The sequence below is a fragment of the Schistocerca nitens genome, chromosome 9 (assembly GCF_023898315.1).
Source record: "Schistocerca nitens isolate TAMUIC-IGC-003100 chromosome 9, iqSchNite1.1, whole genome shotgun sequence".
In the NCBI taxonomy this organism is placed as follows: Eukaryota; Metazoa; Arthropoda; class Insecta; order Orthoptera; family Acrididae; genus Schistocerca; species Schistocerca nitens.
The window spans coordinates 315,000,795-315,019,582 of NC_064622.1; positions in this window are offsets into that span (position 1 = coordinate 315,000,795).

An 18,788-nucleotide genomic window follows, 5' to 3' on the forward strand; every position below is an offset into this window, starting at 1 on the left:
TGGGACTTAACTTCTGAGGTCGTCAGTCCCCTAGAACGTAGAACTACTTAAACTAACGTAAGGACATCACACACATCCATGCCCGAGACAGGATTCAAACTTGCGACCGTAGCGGTCGCGCGGTTCCAGGCTGTAGCGCCTAAAACCGCTCGGCCATGCCGGCCGGCACGACTTCTTCGACGTCTACCAGTTGGCTGCTGTAGAAACGCTCTGTTTGGGAGAGTGCCATCTGCTTGTTGAACATGTCCTGCCCGCTGCAGCCTTCTATTTGCAATCGCTCTCCCAGTATTAGCTTTCTTATACCACCGACACAGATTTTCATTGTGCCTTCATTACCGTCTTGCAGCTTCTGTATTGTTTATTGGGCCATACATTTCCCTTAAAAACTTCCTCTGAATTGCACGGATGCGCTCTTCCATTGACTGTATAGTTGCCGATATCTCACAACCATACAATATGACCGATCGGACTAGTGACATGTATAGCTGTATGTTGCTATCCTGGGATATGATATGTGTAGGTGGTTTAAACTGTAATACATCCAGTTCGCACCTATTATTCTTCGTCAAATTTCCATCTATGTTTCATTTTTATTCGACAATATTGAAACCAGGTACTTGCATCTTTCAGCTCTTTCAAAGCTGTGGCACTCTGTATTTGTGACGTCCATGTCGTACGTTATACTTTGTTTTCTCATCGTTGACCAGTAACCCTAGTTCGGTCGCTTCTAGCAGAAATCGACAGGTATCAGCTCTCACCTCATTCAGAGTTTCGCTCACAGTCACCACATCATCTGCAAACACAAGGATAGTATCACTTCCAACCGTCTCCATCACCCTGTTATGGCCAACTATACATCTTACCTTTTCTAGTGTTATGTTGAACAGGACTGGTGAGAGAGAACTGGTGTATCTGAAGCTATTCTTAGCTGTGAAGGATGCTGACAGTACTTGGCAACTTGATGCATTGTAACAAGGTGCTATCAGCCTAATGTACTTCACTGGTATGCTGAACTCTTGCGTGATCTACCAGAGGGCTCTTCAATTAATGCTGTCATCTGGATGATAGAAGTCAATGAATATCAGATGAATTCATAAAATTTCTCCATTATTTGTCTGAATGAGAAGAGTGGTCGGTGACTGAATGTCCAGGGATAAATCCACACTGGTCTGTACCTACAATTCAAGCAATGGTTTTAGTTGACTTAATATTAGATATCAGGCTCTGTGTATGCTGACATTTCCAGCACCTTAGCACCAGTTGCAAGGGAGGGATATAGCTCATTTAACGAGGTGGAACCATGCCCACAATGTGACTGAGAGTAGCCATCCCAGGCTCTATGGCCCCTTGTGTGGAGCACCATCCACTGTCGTTATCGCGGTACGGATCGTGGGCGCCTCCTTGTACGTTGTCGTTAATGAGAAACGCGAGACGTGGAAAATAGTTCAAATGGCTCTGAGCACTATGGGACTTAACTGCTGTGGTCATCAGTCCCCTAGAACTTAGAACTACTTAAACCTAACTAACCTAAGGACATCACACACATCCATGCCCGAGGCAGGATTCGAACCTGCGACCGTGGCGGTCGCGCGCTTCCAGACTGTAGCGCCTAGAACCGCTCGGCGCGAGAAGTGGATTCGACTGCACAGTGTCGGTATGGTTGAATCCCTACTCTGTTCGCAGAGTCGCCTGGAAGACCCACGCCCTGACGGGTATCAAAACAGTATGCGTTAGCAGACAGTACATAGGATGAGGCCATTGGCCATTTTACAGGAACACCATGACTTTTTGATAAAACCTTACCAATACCGTTATTTTTTTGCCAATTATTTTTCGTGGATGCCCCTCGCAGCTAGGGCGTAATGGGCTAGATAAAATGATCTGATGCTCCTCTTTTTATGGATCCTGACGTACAAGACGGAACTAAGAATAGTTTCGCATATAAAACGTGCACGACCATGCGCCAGCCGTGTGCCAATAATCCACTATTAATTTATTCTTTTTATTATACTGTGGTCGCCGAAAACTTGATGGGCTGTTCAGAGTCTTTTTGTGCGCTTCAACGCACTAAAAAATAAAAAAAGACTATGGTTCAACATCGCAGTGACCTCATTATTTAGCTTTGACTGTCCTCTTTGGTCTGTCTGATAATGTGTAGATGATTATTATAGAGAAACATTAAATACATACTTTATTACATTTTCATACATATTTTATTATATTTTCATAATGGTTTTTGTGTACGATGGCAATGACTTGTATACACGCTATGTGTGTGTGTGTGTGTGTGTGTGTGTGTGTGTGTGTGTGTGTGTGTGTGTGTGAGTGAGTGAATTACTAAGGGACCAAACTGCTTAGGTCATCGGTCCCTAGACTTACACACTACTTAAACTAACTTATGCTAAGAACAACACACACACCCATGCCCGAGGGGGGACTCGAACCTCGGGCGGGAGAGGCCGCGGCTACACACTACGTTAGAATAGTCTTCAAAATAAAATAAAAACAAATAACTAGAAAAGAGTAAGAAAAATGTTTAAGGCGCTCGCTCGTGATAGGACAGAGTGGTTAAGGAAAATAATGTGGTTAGGGCGATCGCTTGAGTCAAGTGGGAAATTTGGTTGTCACTGATAACTTATACAGCTGACCTACAATGACATTCTCAATTTACAAATACATTTCTTCAATTTAGTAAAATATTTTCAAGTACTTTATGTCAACTTCGTATTTGCGCCCGAATATTCATTACTACGTCCTAAATCAACTATGTAGGTTGAGAGAAATAGAAATGGAATAGCATCAGGCTTCAGTTTGCGTTCCAAAGTACGAGGTGCGACAATAAAGCAATGAGACTAATGTGACAAAAAATTTTGCTTACTGTTTTAGTCAAGTTTAGTGTTGTCTCCTTCAAAGTAGTTCCCTTATGATTGCACACACTTTTTCCAGCGCTTCTGCCGTTGGTGGTAACATTTCTGAAACTCATCTTCTGTAATATCCCCCAAACCCTCCGTCACAGCTTTTTGGACATCTTGTGTTGTTTGAAAATGGTGTACCTCGACCGCCGGTTTGACTCTTGGAAATAGAAAAAAGTCGCACGGAGCGATGTCTGGTGAATAAGGTTGCTGTGGTAGTACTGAAATTTGTTTTCAGGTCAAAAATTCTTGTTCTGACAGAGCAGTATGGGATGGCGCATTATCGTGATGCAGAATCCAATTATCAGCAATCTCACTCATACCAAGGTCTTCAGTTATTATTAGACAGACCGTTTCTCCATTGATGTTCAGTTCTTCTGCAATCATTTTCACGGGTAGTCTTCGATCAGATCGTACGAGTTCACGCACCCTGGCCAAGTTGACATCCGTCCATGAGGTTGATGGTCGTCCACTGCGGTGTTCATCTTCATTACGTTCTGCCTTCACTAAACATTTTATACCAACGAAAAACTTGAGCTCTAGACGTAACCTCCTCTCCAAAAGGTTTCTGAAGCTTACCATAAGTTGTCGTCGCGTTTTCACCCAATTTAACGCAAAAAGAAATGGCATACCGTTGCGCAATATTATGCGGTTCCATTTCCGTGACGAGAGACACAAACACGTGTTAACTTATTGCAGGACAACTCACGACTAAGCCGTTGCATCGCTGTGCCACTTGGACTAGAAGCAGCTTATAGACCAAGTTCAAAGATATTGTGCCTACGCAAGCCTTCAGGGTTGCCACATCTTGGAAATAAAATCAGTCTCATCACTTTATTGTCGCACCTCGTACGATGAGTGTTTGTGTTTTTTCCTATTTGTTTCGTATTCTTCTGGAGCGATTAGCAGACAACGAGGTGCCGGACCCTGTTACCGACGAGCCGATAGCCATTTCTAGCCGGAAAATGGGCATCGTTTTTTCAAAATGCTGCTGATCATTCTTAAACTGAAAAAAGTGGTCAGCGTAATAATATCCTTGTATCAGTACTTTTCTATCTAGGTTTGCTTGTGCTCCTTTTTTAACTAACGTAACGCTCTTAATATGTGGCTGTAGTGTGCACTTTGCGAAAGTGCAACATATTATTGAAAGTATTACGGATCATTCAGTGGGTGTGTGATAAAATTCTTACTGAAACCTTTTACCTGAAATGTGCATTTCTGAAACCACTGACTGACCAGAATCCAAACTTAAGTTTACACACGACAGTGAGACATTAACATAAATGCATCTCTGCTCTTAAGAATTTACGACGACTTTGATTTGCAGTACTACAGCCGATTGTGATGTGTTGCCGTATAAATATCTTCAAGTAGTCTGTTAATGAAATATGACGTTTAAGTATCTGACGAGTGACAAGTTATGGAAAATACTTAAAACAACAATATTAATTCTAATTCATTTGATTGACGAATTTTTATGCAAGAGATTGTTTGAAGCAGCTACACCGTAATTATTTAGCATCTCTGATTCTCATTGCAACACACTAAACAACAGTGATTATTTTAGGCGATATCAATTACAAATTTTTAATAGCAAGAGCTCATAAATTATTATGCTCCTTATACTCTTATAGATTTTCACGGTAAATGATAACGGCCAAACAGTTGCAAGACAAAGATATATTGAAATTCTTTACCACGGTTTCAGTATATCTAAATATACACCTGAACAGGAAGACACGTTCATTAACAAAAAACGTAGCAACATAACTGAGATAAAAAAAATTATGGCTTTAAGGAACCATGAAAATTACCGAAGTATTAAAAGCACATAAACTTTTAGTCAATAAAGTCACATCCTGCAGAGGAGATGCATAAAACAATCGTGCTAAAGGCGTCGTGTGTAGTTAAAAGTAAAATATCACCACCGTCTCTACAGCATACTTATGAAGAGATGGTCGATGCGAGCACGGCGTACTGTCATTACTTAGCCTGTGAACTAGCTTGAATAGGGTGTGGAAGCACTAGGGCACACAGTTTCAACGAGAGAGGGCAGTTGTGGTTTGCACGAGACACTCGCGCACATTAAAACACGAGATACATACTCATGCGCGTCAAAATGTTAAAGGTTCTGCTAATTCAAACCCTCTCTCTTAATAATAAAACATATCAGAACTATTTGACCACCTATGTACAATAGAAAATTTGAACACCAATTAGCCCGTGTCCTAGTGTCAAGCAGGTGAAGCTTGCGCTAAGGAACATATCCAGCGACAGAGGGCACGAGTGTTATATGCGAGAATCTCGCGAAAATTAAACACTAGGATACATACTACCGAAAACGAACAAAATGTTGTAGTAAATCGAAACCATCTGTCATCATGAATAAAAAACATAACAGAATCATTTAAACCACACATACACATCGAAAAGCGAGAACAACAATCATAAAAAATACGTAAAATCCCAACAAGACAGGAAAGAAGCATCTCACCAGCATCAACAGGTAAGAAAACTAGCTTCTAGTCAGCCGCACTACATTACATTAGAGCAAGAAGCGGTTTGAAACTATCGAAAAATTTTTTGTTTCTAAGCTGCAGTTATTCGTTAAGAATAAATCCATATTTTTGAGACAGATGTTTGAAAATCTCTAATTCCTCGAACAATTTATAGCCCTTACTCACTTCGTGTAGCAATTCTACGTCATCCAGTTTACGTGGCGTATGCTTTAAGAGCAATAGATGTTTAGCAAACGTGGAATTGCACACGTTTTCCCCATTTTTACCTTGCGTGTGTTTTTTATATCTTACTTTAATGAGTCTACCTGTCTGTCCAACGTAATAATTGGGGCAGTCGTTACAAGTAATTATGTAAACTCCGGATTTAATGCCAAGTTCTTACCGTGCCCCAGTAGTATGAATCACTCTTTGTTTTAAGCTATTGTTAACGGAAAACGGAACTCTGTAACCGTATTGCTTCTGTAGAAGTCTCCTTATCTTGTATGATACGTTCCTCAAGAGTGGAATATAAATAAAGTTATTACCCCCACATTTTATCGCCCTGTTATCTCCTAAGGATGAACATTTTGCAGCCAATGTTTTCCTAACAATTTGGTCAATTAACATAATGTCGTATCCATTGTTAATAGCTATCGATTTTAATAAAGATATTTCTTTTTCTAAACAATCCTGTTCCAAGGGTGTGTTTAAGGCACGATGAACTGCAGGATGGACAGTGCATACGACCCTATGTTAATTGACCAAATTGTTAGCAAAAAGCATTCCCGCTTTTAAGAAAGGCCATAGGACAGATGTACGCAGTTAAAAGACCTATGTATCTGTTGTAGAATCGTGGAAATGTTCTATGCTCAAGAATTGTGACGGTTCTCGAGAAAGAAAATCTCCTGTATAAAAATCAACATGGATTCCACAAACAGAGATCCTGTGAAACTCAGCTCGTTCTGTTCCTCCATGAGATCAACAACGCCATGCACAACGGCGCCGAGGTTGATGCCGTGTTCCTTGACTTCAGGAAGGCATTTGATACCGTCCCGCATTGCCATTTAGATTTGCTTGCAGATAGATCTCAAAAAGTCGTTCTGAACGGAGCAATACCGACAGATATAAAGGTAATTTCCGGAGTACCACAAGGAAGTCACTGTTTACAGTATATATAAATCGTCTAGTAGAATGCGTTGTATGCTCTTTAAGGCTCTTCGCACATAATGCGATTGTCTATGAGAAAGTAGAAACGCCAGGAGATAGTAAACATTTGCAGAATGTCCTCCAGAGAATTTATGAATGGTGCAGGCTCTGACAGTTGCCCTGAACATAAATAAATGTAACATATTGCGCATACATGAGAAAACTACACTGTGCAACTACACTATTGATGACGAACCGTTGCAAACAGTATCTACCGTAAAATACCTAGGAGTAACTATCCAGAGCGACCTGAAGTGGAATGGTTCAAATGGCTCTGAGCTCTATGGGACTTAACATCTGAGGTCATCAGTCCTCTAGAACTTTGCAATTACTTAAACCTAACTAAGGTAAGGACATCACACACATCCATGCCCGAGGTAGGATTCGAACCTGCGACCGTAGCAGTCGCTCGGATCCGGACTGAAGCGCCTAGAACCGCTTAAGTGGAATTACCACATAAAACAAATACTGGGGAAAACCAAACTCAGATTTATAGGAAGAATCGTAAGGAAATGTATATCATCCACGAGAGAAATGGCTGAAAAGGCGCTTGTCCGACCGGTTCTTGAGTATTGTTCATCTGTTTGGATCCCTACGAGATGGGACTGATTGAAGAGATAGAGAAGATTCAACGAAGAGCGGCACGGTTCGTCACGGGATAGTTTTGCCGGAGCGAGAGCGTTACGGAGATTCTCAATAAACTCCATTGGCAGACGTTACAAGAGAGGCGTTGTGCATCACGGAGAGATTTACTATTGCAACTTCGAGAGAGTACATTCGGGGAAGAGTTGGACAGCACGCTACTTCCCACTACATACGTCTCGAGAGATGAACAGGACGAAAAAATTCAAGAAATTAGAGCCAATAGAGAGACTTATGGACAATCATTCTTACCACGCGGTATTCGCGAGTGGAACAGGGCTGGAAGGCTCAGTTAGTGGTACAAAAGATACACTCCGCCACTTATCATTAGGTGGCTCCTGGAGTACGGTGTAGATTTAGATGTAGATTGTTGGCAGTTTTTTTTTTGTTTTTTTTGCTCTGATTGCATCTCCTAACCGATTTCTGCTCGCGAACTCTGCGCTGCGCTAAATACTTCCATTTGTTCCGTACTAATGAGCCACGTCCCATTCACGAAGTCCCTTTCCCTCCTTTCCCTACCACCCAGTCTTCCGGTCACATGATTCTTTTTGAAATCCACTCACATAACTCTTGGTACAGATCGACGATCTCCTCGCAGCAGTTTGCAATCGCTGACAACACACTTTTGCGAAATTCGTCATTATTTAAATTGATGTAGACGATTTCTTTCCCGCGTACGAACACGCTGACGTTTTCTCCAGTTACAGCGTCATTATCTACTGAAACAGTTTCACTACATAATGCTATGATGCCCTTATTCTGTTTTGCTGTCGTACCTACAGCTTCCGTACGTATAGCTGACTGATCTGGTTTCTTCGTTACTGGCAGTTGTGCTGTTTTATTGTCTGCCTACAGTGATTCAGTCCTGGGCACAACTGTCGCTCGCTTGCAGCAGTCTGCGGTGCCTAGCAGTCGCTTTCTCGTGTACTTAATTCATCAGTTCTACGTCGTTACTGTTTGTTATGTTTGGCATGTGAAAATCTGTCTGCGGTAGTTTGGCTCGCAGTATATGCTGTCCTCGGTTTCCCGCGATATTGCTGTCGTGGTAATGTCGCTGTGCAAACAATCTACCGCGACCTCTGCCTGTACCTCGTTGAACCATATTAACATGATACCTGTCGCCGACTTTTTGTTCATTCTCATTGGGATTACCTCTGTTGTTATTTTGATGGTAATAACGTTTACCTTGCCGATGATCGTCATTCTCGGCTCTTTCTAGAAACACAGAAAAGCGTTTATGATTGCTTCCCACATTTCTCCTGGAATACACAAGCAGCTTTTTCCTTGACTCCCAGATTATCTCTGACTCGGATAGTCTACTTCTGGAGTGTGTCAGTTTTTGGCACTAGGATGATTGTTAACAAAGCTAACGCTGAAGAGGTGAGTTGCGCGAACGCACCGATAATAATTTAACATTATGTCATAGGATACATTAGTTACAAAAGCAAGTCAATTACGACAGAGGCTTTCCTTAGTTACTCGTGAGTTGCAGTACCAAAATGGTGCCTTAATTCACTGATCGGAGCCCATAACGTAGAGATAAGCAGCAGAAGCTTCTTAAAACTATTTTTTTTAATTTAACAGATTTCTGCGCAATGTAAGTAGGCCAGTCGCGGGTAGGCTTAATTAAACAGTTTCCAGGCGATATTACGTAATTAAATCAGTAGGCATCTTGAATAATAGCCACTTAGCTGCCCTTGTAGATGATTTATTTTACTATTAGTTTCGAAGTCTAGATACCACATCATCAAGTTAACTCTGTTAAATCAGAAAAAGCGTTCGCTGCAATTTTTCTCGAATTATTGTTACAATCAACAGCAAGAAATAAAGTTCTTACATGGTGAACTATGACATTAAAGCTACGACATGGGCGGAACCGAACATTCTTTGGTTATGAACATGTGACATGATCGTCACATATGCGGAAAGTATGGGTCCACGGTTCCACAAGCGTGCATCGAATTTCAGCACCTGTTCCAAAAAACAAAATTAAAATATAAAACAGCAGTGACACAGGGCTCATTCACAAACGCATTCGTATCAGCACAGTTACATTCGTAATCACACACATAGCAATTATAGAACAGAAAATGTTATATCAAGTACTTCAGAAATGGGTAGCGGCAGTACGGTGTTGAAGTTGCAGTTCCTATATAAATTGCCGCTCGAGTGCAAGGCAGCACCTCTTTAGCAACGTTGTAACTATTATTAATGTATAAGGCATACTTTTCTAATAGTTCTTAAAGTTAGAATTGTAATGGGTACCAAATCCTACAAGTTTTAGTTTTATACGTTGACATCCTATATTATCCGTTACAAATGAAACGACTGCTCTTGCGTAACGGCGATATCTAGTCGCTATCCTGGAAATAATACGGAGGTAGCGCATTACCTGTAGCAGAGTCTTTTGTCTATTGTTAAATATAATGGAAGTAGAGATAGGTGACTGATTTTTGTCTTCAGCTATAATACTACCATTACTCATTAGCGTTATAAGGAGCATCTTTTTTTTTACGTTGTGGAATGCACCAAGGCAGCAAACTCATGAAAATAAATCCTTACTCAATCTTGTTTCAACCTAGCAGTTAATATGAATGATGCCCCCATGATTCTTACTTTGCTAAACAGACCAGATACGTGCAACACCAAAATCAATATTACTAGTATTCACTCATATAATTCTTTGCCTACTTATGTTTAAAGTGACTTCTACATCATGACATTTGATGTAAGATCTAAATAAATGTTTTATTCGATTTTTATGTCCATTTCTTTCATTGTAATTAATCTGTGGCTGTAATTTTGTAAGTTATGTTCTGTAAAAGAATGAAAATGCTACAAATTTACTTGTGGTACTGGTTCGTGCATAGAGAAAGTAGGTTTGTAATCACGTAAAAGCTAGATGGAAGTCCCTCCGCGACGAAACCCACTTGGCGGGGATACAAAAGGTGGATTTAGCCGTCGAACCTCATACCTACATTGCGGTAAGAGTCAATCGGTGGCAACCATTGAGTGTCGGTGGCTAGTAGACCAACTTTCCGCATCTTGTATGCTGACCGAGGCTAGAAGAGCAGCAAGGTTAATATAGCCTCGAATGTGGAAGAAATATTGCTTATAATTCATTGCATACAGTGGTTACCTCCGTAGTACGAAAACACGACGCCAAGACGAGAATTTTCAGAGTGTGTATACAGTATGAGCCATGGATACTTTTGTCGTCCTTTTGAATAGTGAAAGGGAAGGGCCATAGTCACCACCGCCATCTCAGTGAATCCGTTGAGTAATGTATAACTGCATGGCCCAGTTATTTGGTTTCTCATCCGGTTAATAATACTGTTTTGTATGAATTTTGTATAGAAGACTCATATTTATTCCATAGTCATTTACCTACACAGAGATCTTTTTCAACTGCTGGAATGTTTTCGAGTCTCCTAGTTAACTGAATTGAAAAATAGTTGCTTCCTTTAACTACATGTAATAAATTTTGTGGAATGGTACATTTCATAATCATTCACTGGGCCGTGTTTCTGAAGTACTCCACGTATTTTTCATACAAGGATAGTTAATGTTTCAATGTGATTACCAGGAAAACATCGTTCTTATTGAAACAGCAATACAGTATCAAAGTTACCTGCAAAAAAACTGTCATCAATGAAAGCAGTTAGTGTGTAGTAAACTGGAAGAGTCAGCTTAAGGAAGCAATAACGCACAGGTCTGTAACGGTATCTATGTTTCATGTGTTTGGAGTTAACATGTTTTTCATGCTGTGTTCAAACAGAACTAATCTGCCTTGATCTTAGTCACTGGTAGATTGGTTTCTGGTACCCCATACGAACTGTTGAACCAGTTTTGATTTCCAAATTACAATTACAGTACTAATGGAATGTAACAGCCGATTTTTATAACATTTATATCGTATGATATGCAAGTTGCTTCCATTATTCCAACCGCCACAGATTCAGGAACCGCAAGTCTGAAGCGTGCTCCATTTAGTATACAGAAGTAAATTCTCCCTGATAAAACTAGAAGTAATCGGAACAAATAACATTTTTTTTTTCAGAAATCCATTTCCTTTTAATACCTCTCCCGTATTGCTCATGCCAAACCACTGGTACATCACTAGCTAAAGTGCGCTACTGTCTCGTATCTAATTTGCAAAACATATCGTCAGTCACAAGTAAAGCCCATACCAATAGCTAATTTTCTGTATGAACAGTGCTATTACTTGGTACAAATTTGCCTAATTACGTGGGTTGATTGCCGACAATTCTGCAGAAATCTTTCGAGAAATGGAAAATAGTCCGATAACTTTCCATTACACACGACAAGGGTCAACTCAAATCCTATGGCAGGAGTAACATTGGCGAACAGCTAATTTAGCAGCAGCCGGTAGCGCCGTACTTGGCTCTTCCAGTTACAGGACTAACGATACTTCTGGGAAAAGGTCTTATATTTCGCTGTGCGTGACAGGGCATTCTTTGAGTTTTTGTTCAGTTAAATGCAGATCGCAGCAGAAATACTAAATGCGAAACAAACGTATTACTAGCATTGAATGTCCAGTGGCACGAGTTTGCAGAAAATTCGATAAAATAACAGCAAATATTACGGGGGTTTAGGAAGTAAAATGGAACTCATATTCAGTATTGGATACAAAACAGCAACAGATCAAAGCGAGGAAACGAGAGAAGTTAGGGCGTTCCGAGAAACGTCATGAAACACGACAGCAGCTACCGAAATGAATGCACGGGTAGCGCCACAGGATGTCAGCTGGCTTACTTGGAATACGAAGCGTACGTAAATGGTCAGATTCAGATAATGAGCCCGTCTAAAAACAAAACAGGAACTAAAGGGCGGAACAAATGGGAAAGATTACGTGAAAATAGTGATTAGGCGAATGAATCGGCTGATACGTTCTGTTCGCCTCAAACAGAGAAAGAACCAATTGAAACACATGAGGTAGAATCAGAGCATGAAGAGACAGTAGACCAGGTCAGTGAAAAATCTTTGACCATGAATAATACATCGACAATTTTATCTACACAAATCATAGCACAAGTTAGCAGCATTAATAGTCAGCTTGTGGCACGAGGCAAAAAGAATCAAGGCACAAAAGGTAGGCTTGAGAATCACCTGAAAACACTGGCAAAGGTATTACTAGCCTTAATGACTTGCTGAAAAGTCAAGCTAATATCATGAAAACACATGAGATTAAAATCAGCCAAAGGTTGGAAAAGTAGACAAAACAGTCGGCGTTCTAAATATTGCAATAATGGACATAAAAATAGAAATAAACAACATAAATTCGAATGTTGTCACTATGCAAGGTCAGAGCAATGATATCGAGACGTTTTGATTAGGAAATCATGAATATCCAAGAAACGATATAGTCTTTAATAGTAACGAAAGTGAACGCACAAGTTTTCGGTTTGAAAACCGAAATTGATGGCGAATATAGAACTAAAATCTCAAATTTGAGGTAGACAGTTTCTGATCCTGAAGGCAATTGTTAAAAAGTGATAAGTAGCGAACAGAAGTTTGACCAAAACTTTTCGCGAATTGAGAGCAAAATGTTCGAGGTGAAACAGGATATTACAGACAAGCCTAGTAACATCAATGATGGGATACATTACAGTATCCAATTACAGGGCATACAACGCTTTTAGCCTGCCAAAAGGCATGTTGGCTGCCATCCATTGGGTTTTCTGAAAACTTTTTTCAGTTTTTCAGATTATTTGCCACATCAGGAAAGGATTAATGTAGTTATCAGTGCATTAAGGATGCGACTGAATTTGAACACAGATCAAGCGACGTCTAAGGAATTCGGACAAAAGTCTTCCGAGTAATACCGGTCGGCACAGGAACGAGATTGTTTATGGCGAGAATTCATAATGGCCGGATTGTATGAAAAGAGGGGCAGAAAGTCCATGAAAGATTTCTGCGCTGATAATATCGGCGTTGAGCACCCGTAAGCTCCGAACACGCACTATATGCCCCCGCTGTTACGTAATTCAGAAGTTAATTTTCTACTAACAACATTGATTTCGTTTCTTATTTAGAAGCATCTCCGTCCAGAACCCAAAGATCTGCTGAACGATCAGCTCTCGCTTAGAAAAAGGTTGCCTTTGATTGTATTTCCTCTCTTTCCAAATGATTTCTTACTTGCCAGTCTGCTTAACCAGCAGTTTATATCAAATAGTTAAAACGAACGTTTGTACTTGTCGATTCAAATGACTTATAACTTCCCGATTTACTTAATGCCTTTTGCTGTATGTTAAGAACGACCATTTTCAGTTGTTTTCTCGTTTTTTCCTTAACTTTGTTATACAGTCGAAATGTCTTACTGATATTTAACGTAATTTATTTATGTTTAAATATGTTTCAGCGTGATAGCTTGTCCGAGCTGCGGGCCTCCTTGTAGCATAGTGATCAATGTGCCTAATACATTTTACTATGTTTTATCGTAATGTGACTAAGGTTTTAAGTTATTAAAGTGCGCGTCATTTACGATGGCGGCCGAGTTTAGGTTCGTTCTGCGCATCTGACGTCACAAAACACAGTCAGCCAATGAACAAAAAATGACGTTGCCAGAGCTCGACTGCAGTACAGAGCACGGACGAGTGTCTTCAGTTTTAGAAACGTTCAGTCATAAATAAAGTAATTGAACAAAAGATATGTCTTGATAGCAGACTTTCTTTTATAGAAAGTTTGGAAAAAGCTTTCTTTATACCAATTGCTTCATATACTATTAATTAATTAAACCAAACAAGCAATAATCCTCCTAATTCAGGCGATAGCAAGAAAAGGTGCTTGTATCATTCTCAATAACCGCTTTTTCGCAATAAAGAACAGCAGAAATTGTCTATTTCCTGTTGTACTTCGACGAAACGTGAGTAATTCATAGTCATACCAACAGTGTTTGTTGGTATTTTGCGTGATATTTTAAAGTCCTCCGGGAGATCTATTAAATGACGAGTTGCGTTAGCGTAATGGTTAAAGTGAATGGCTGCTAAGCGAAAGGTTCTGAATTCAAAGCTTGCCGGCACGGTAGCTCAGCATGTTCGGTCAGTGCCTTAGCCTACATTTACAATAATAAAAAGAAACTGAGCAAGCGGATGAACGAACAAAAAAGCCAGCACGGTAGCTCAACGTGTTCGGTCAGAAAGCCGGTTGGCCTCTGTAAAAAAAAAAAAAAAATCAGTGGAAGGATCAACCACTGAACTTGAACAGGATGTCTTGCGACGTCCGCAACGACCAAACACAACGATCAATAACGAACAAAATGAAAAAAAAAAAAACATTGTTCAGTGCTTAATATTTTCTTTTTTTAAAAACAATATCGAGGTGTCTTACTTCATGAATTTCATTCGTTTGAATGTAATTTTCTGAAATTTCTAGTGGCAACTAAAATCGACCATACGGAAAGTATACGCTATGGACTTTCACCTCTGCAAACTCTTCAAAATTTCGTGCAATGGTTTACTACATCTAATGCTGCACAATAACTGCGTTGAACATCGAAACAAAATTAAGTCATTTATGGGGGGAAGGTGTCAGTCAAGAAGATGTATAAAAATCAAATGTTTGGGCCAAATAGTTCTTGTGAAATCGAATAATAAAGTGTGTCAAAGCAGTCGAAACCCCATGTGTCTGCACAGGCGAGCAGTGCAGTGATGACAAAATCGCGCACAGCACGGAATGCGGGGAGCAAGTCTCTGTAGCAGCGAAAGGGTTAATGCGGCCGTGGTGGCTTTACTTCATAAACTGCGCGCTCCCCCCTAAACGTAAGTTTGCGAACTATACTATGGGGCCGCTTCTCTTGGCGCGTACAACCTGCAACGCAGTATCTCCCGCGTCTGGGCGGGCATGCGCGAACCGCCGAGATAAAAGAATTGAACCATAACTATGAATGTGCTGTGCTGCAGCTATTATAAGAGCTATACGTAGAGGTCATAAACGGAAACACGACTTGTAGGTACGCACTGCGTCCTCGCGCTCGCCGTCCAGTCGGGTATGTCAGCCGGGGCGGGGCCACTTACTCGCCTCGCTGAAAACTCGTATACAGCGGCTGGCCTCTACGTCAGGATACTCGAAAATTCAGTATAGCACCGTTTCTTTATCGACCCACGGCGTCACCGATCAGCTGATTACTAATTACACCTAGTCATTGTAGCCATTCTTCATCCCCTTCTTACAAGGTATGTCATTTTTGGGTACAAATTTATGCTCTTGAGTAGCACGTGACATAAGGTCTTAATGGTGTTTCACTTCTTTAAGACTGACAATCTATTTCGTTTGAATTATGTCATAGACACAAGCACCCTAATTGTGATTAGTCTCTGTAAGCTTTTAGGCACACTAGCACTTGTTGCTTCTTACGTAAGTGAAATCTTTTATAGTCAAACTGTCAGTCTGTTGATGCTAATTGCGTTATGCCTCATGGTATTTTAATATTTTTCTTGTGATACGAAGTAAAGTCTTCAAAAGAAGCACCTGAAAATTCACGAGATACACGCACAGAGGGCCCCAGTTTGGCAATATCGATAATTTTTGAGAGGTGCATATGGGGTCTGAAGACATCGTATTGAATTGCCGAAACTGGTCGGGAAACTAAAACAAAATAACTTTTAAATTTGTATGGCCTTTCGGCGAATTACTTTGTTAAATATTAGACCATCCGCTATCCCACGTCGACAATGGAAACCGAGACTGAATTCTAACGTATGTCACGTCCTACAATGAACACTATTACGTTTAGATTAGATTAGATGTACTTTCTGATCCAGTTAATCCATGTTGAGGAGATCCTCTGGGATATCGATCATGTCAGAAAACAAGAACACACAATCAATATTTGCAATATAAGAACATATATGGTAATTTGTCTTCCAGAGGTCCCAAATGAAATTGACCTTGTAGGTGATGATTCGGTGAAAAAAGGGAAAAAAAAAAGAATCTTAAGCCCAGTTAGAAGGACATAAAACGTGCCACCAAACATGACATATTCAGTACACTTAGATGGATATGTAATTCCTAGGCTATTGTAGCCAAACATCATGAAATAAAAAAATAAAGTAAAAACAATTACAACGCTTATTTGCAATAATGTCATTATTGCACAAAATTTGTACAGAACTCAGATTATATGCAATGTTTACATTATGTGTTATTATTAGTAACATACATATATCAACCGGTTGGGCTAAAAACTTTATCAGTGAAACAGAAGCACTTGGCCACCAATAAAACTTTTAGATTCTTCTCAAATGACGTTTGTTATTTGTTACATTTTTTATGACTGCAGGAACACTATTGAAAATATGTATTGGCGAATAAGGGACACTTTTCTCAATCAAAGTAGATGATTTCGAATCTTTGCGAAAGTTATTCCTATTTCTAGTACTGATTCCATGAACTCAGGTGTTGGTTACAAAAAAAGATATTTTTAATAACAAATTCCATTAAGGAATGCATATATTGGGATGCAGTAGTTAGTATCGCCAATTCCTTAAATAGCCATCTGCAGGACGTTCTTGAGTTCACACCAAAAATAATTTACTGCACGTTTTTGGGCTCAGAAAGCTTGAAAAACTACCCCTGGAAATGACCCCACGTGACATTATGCAATGAAAGTAAACATAGTACGCCAGCTTTTTCCTTTTTATATCAGCTATGTCTGAGAAAATTCACAGAGCAAATACAGATTTATGTAGATATTTCAGCAGTTCTGTGATATGATCCTCCTAGATGTAATCATAAGAATGTAACAGTGTCAACTTCTCCTATCTGGTTTCGTCATGTTTTAGGCATATACTGGCATTATAGCTTTTACAAATTCTGAACTGCATGCAGTATGGTTTTTTTTCAAGGTTTAGTGACGGAGGAATGGCTAGGAATCACTTATAAATGTCCATGAAAATCTCAGTAGGCAAAAGTTCTAAGTCTGTACTTGATTTACTATTTATTGCAATATTTGTATTTCCAAACCAAGCAAACTTGGTATCCGGTAATGTTACTGATGAAAGGTCATTGATATACAAAAGAAAAATAAAGATCCTAAAATGGAACACTAGGGCAAACCACACGTTATTGGTTCCCAGTTGGATGATGCTTGATAATTTAATACATGTCTCTTTCCTATTAACAGACTTTGTTTTCTGTCGGAAATGGAGGATTTGAACAATTTTGCAGCGTTTCCTGTTACATCATAATATTCTAATTTACTTAAAATGATACTGTGATTTACAAGCCAAATGCCTTTGACACATTTCATATTATACCAGTAGCCTGTATTTTACTGGCTAGTGAATTAAGTACATTCTTACTTTATGGGTAGGTAGTCTTCTCAGTATCAGAATCCTGCCGAAATCTGAATTGTGACTTGGATATTACTTTACTTGCAGTTGGATTGTTAAGAAAACGACTGTATATTATTGTTTCTCAAATTTTCGAGATTACGAGCAAAAGTTAAATTGGACATATGTTTAATGGTATTCCTTTATCTCCGTTCTTACATAAAGGCTTAACTTCAGCATATTTCTTCCATTTAGGAAATGTTCTGTTGATAAAATACTGGTTACACAAATAACTTAAAATGTCAGTAAACTCAAAAGTACATTGTTTAATCAATTTTGTTGATATATTATCATAGCAACTACAATTATTTTGATTTTAAGGATTTCATGATGGACATTACTTCTACAAGTGTTGCGAGGTTCATACTCATATCATTGTGGCCATTTATAGTGACCTGTTGGTGATATTCAATGGCAGCATCTACTGAACCTGACAACCCCATCTTTTCAGTGAACCTGACAACCCCATCTTTTCAGTAACAGTTATGAAGTGTTTATTGAAAAGTTCAGAACACTGCACATATAGGTTACCGGTGTATCATTTATTCTTAATGCTATATGCTCCTCTTCTACTCCAATTCTATCAGTCTTTTCCTTCATTGTGTCCCATATTGTCTTTATTTTGTTATCTCATGTGACTATCCTTTTCAGATATTGCATTTTCTTTGATGTTTGTGATACTATCTTCAATAAAATACAGTATGTTTTGTAAGGGTCTATAGCATTTGTGTCAGAGCTGTTTCTGCCTGGTAGATACAGTTTCCTTCTCCTCTTACAGGATACCTTTACTCCTTGAGTAAGCTATAGCTTTTTTGTAGACTATGCCCTAATCGCAGTTAGTTTTGGGGGAAAACTGTTTTCAAAAAAGTTATGGACAATATTAATAAAAGTGTTGTATTTCTCATTCATGTTATGAGCACTGTATACATCAAATGGCTCTGAGCACTATGGGACTCAACTGCTGAGGTCATTAGTCCCCTAGAACTTAGAACTAGTTAAACCTAACTAACCTAAGGACATCACAAACATCCATGCCCGAGGCAGGATTCGAACCTGCGACCGTAGCGGGCTTGCGGTTCCAGACTGCAGCGCCTTTAACCGCACGCACTGTATACATCACTCGAGTTTATGTCATTCATTAGTTTCCTAAAACAAACGAGTTTTGGCTTAATGACTAT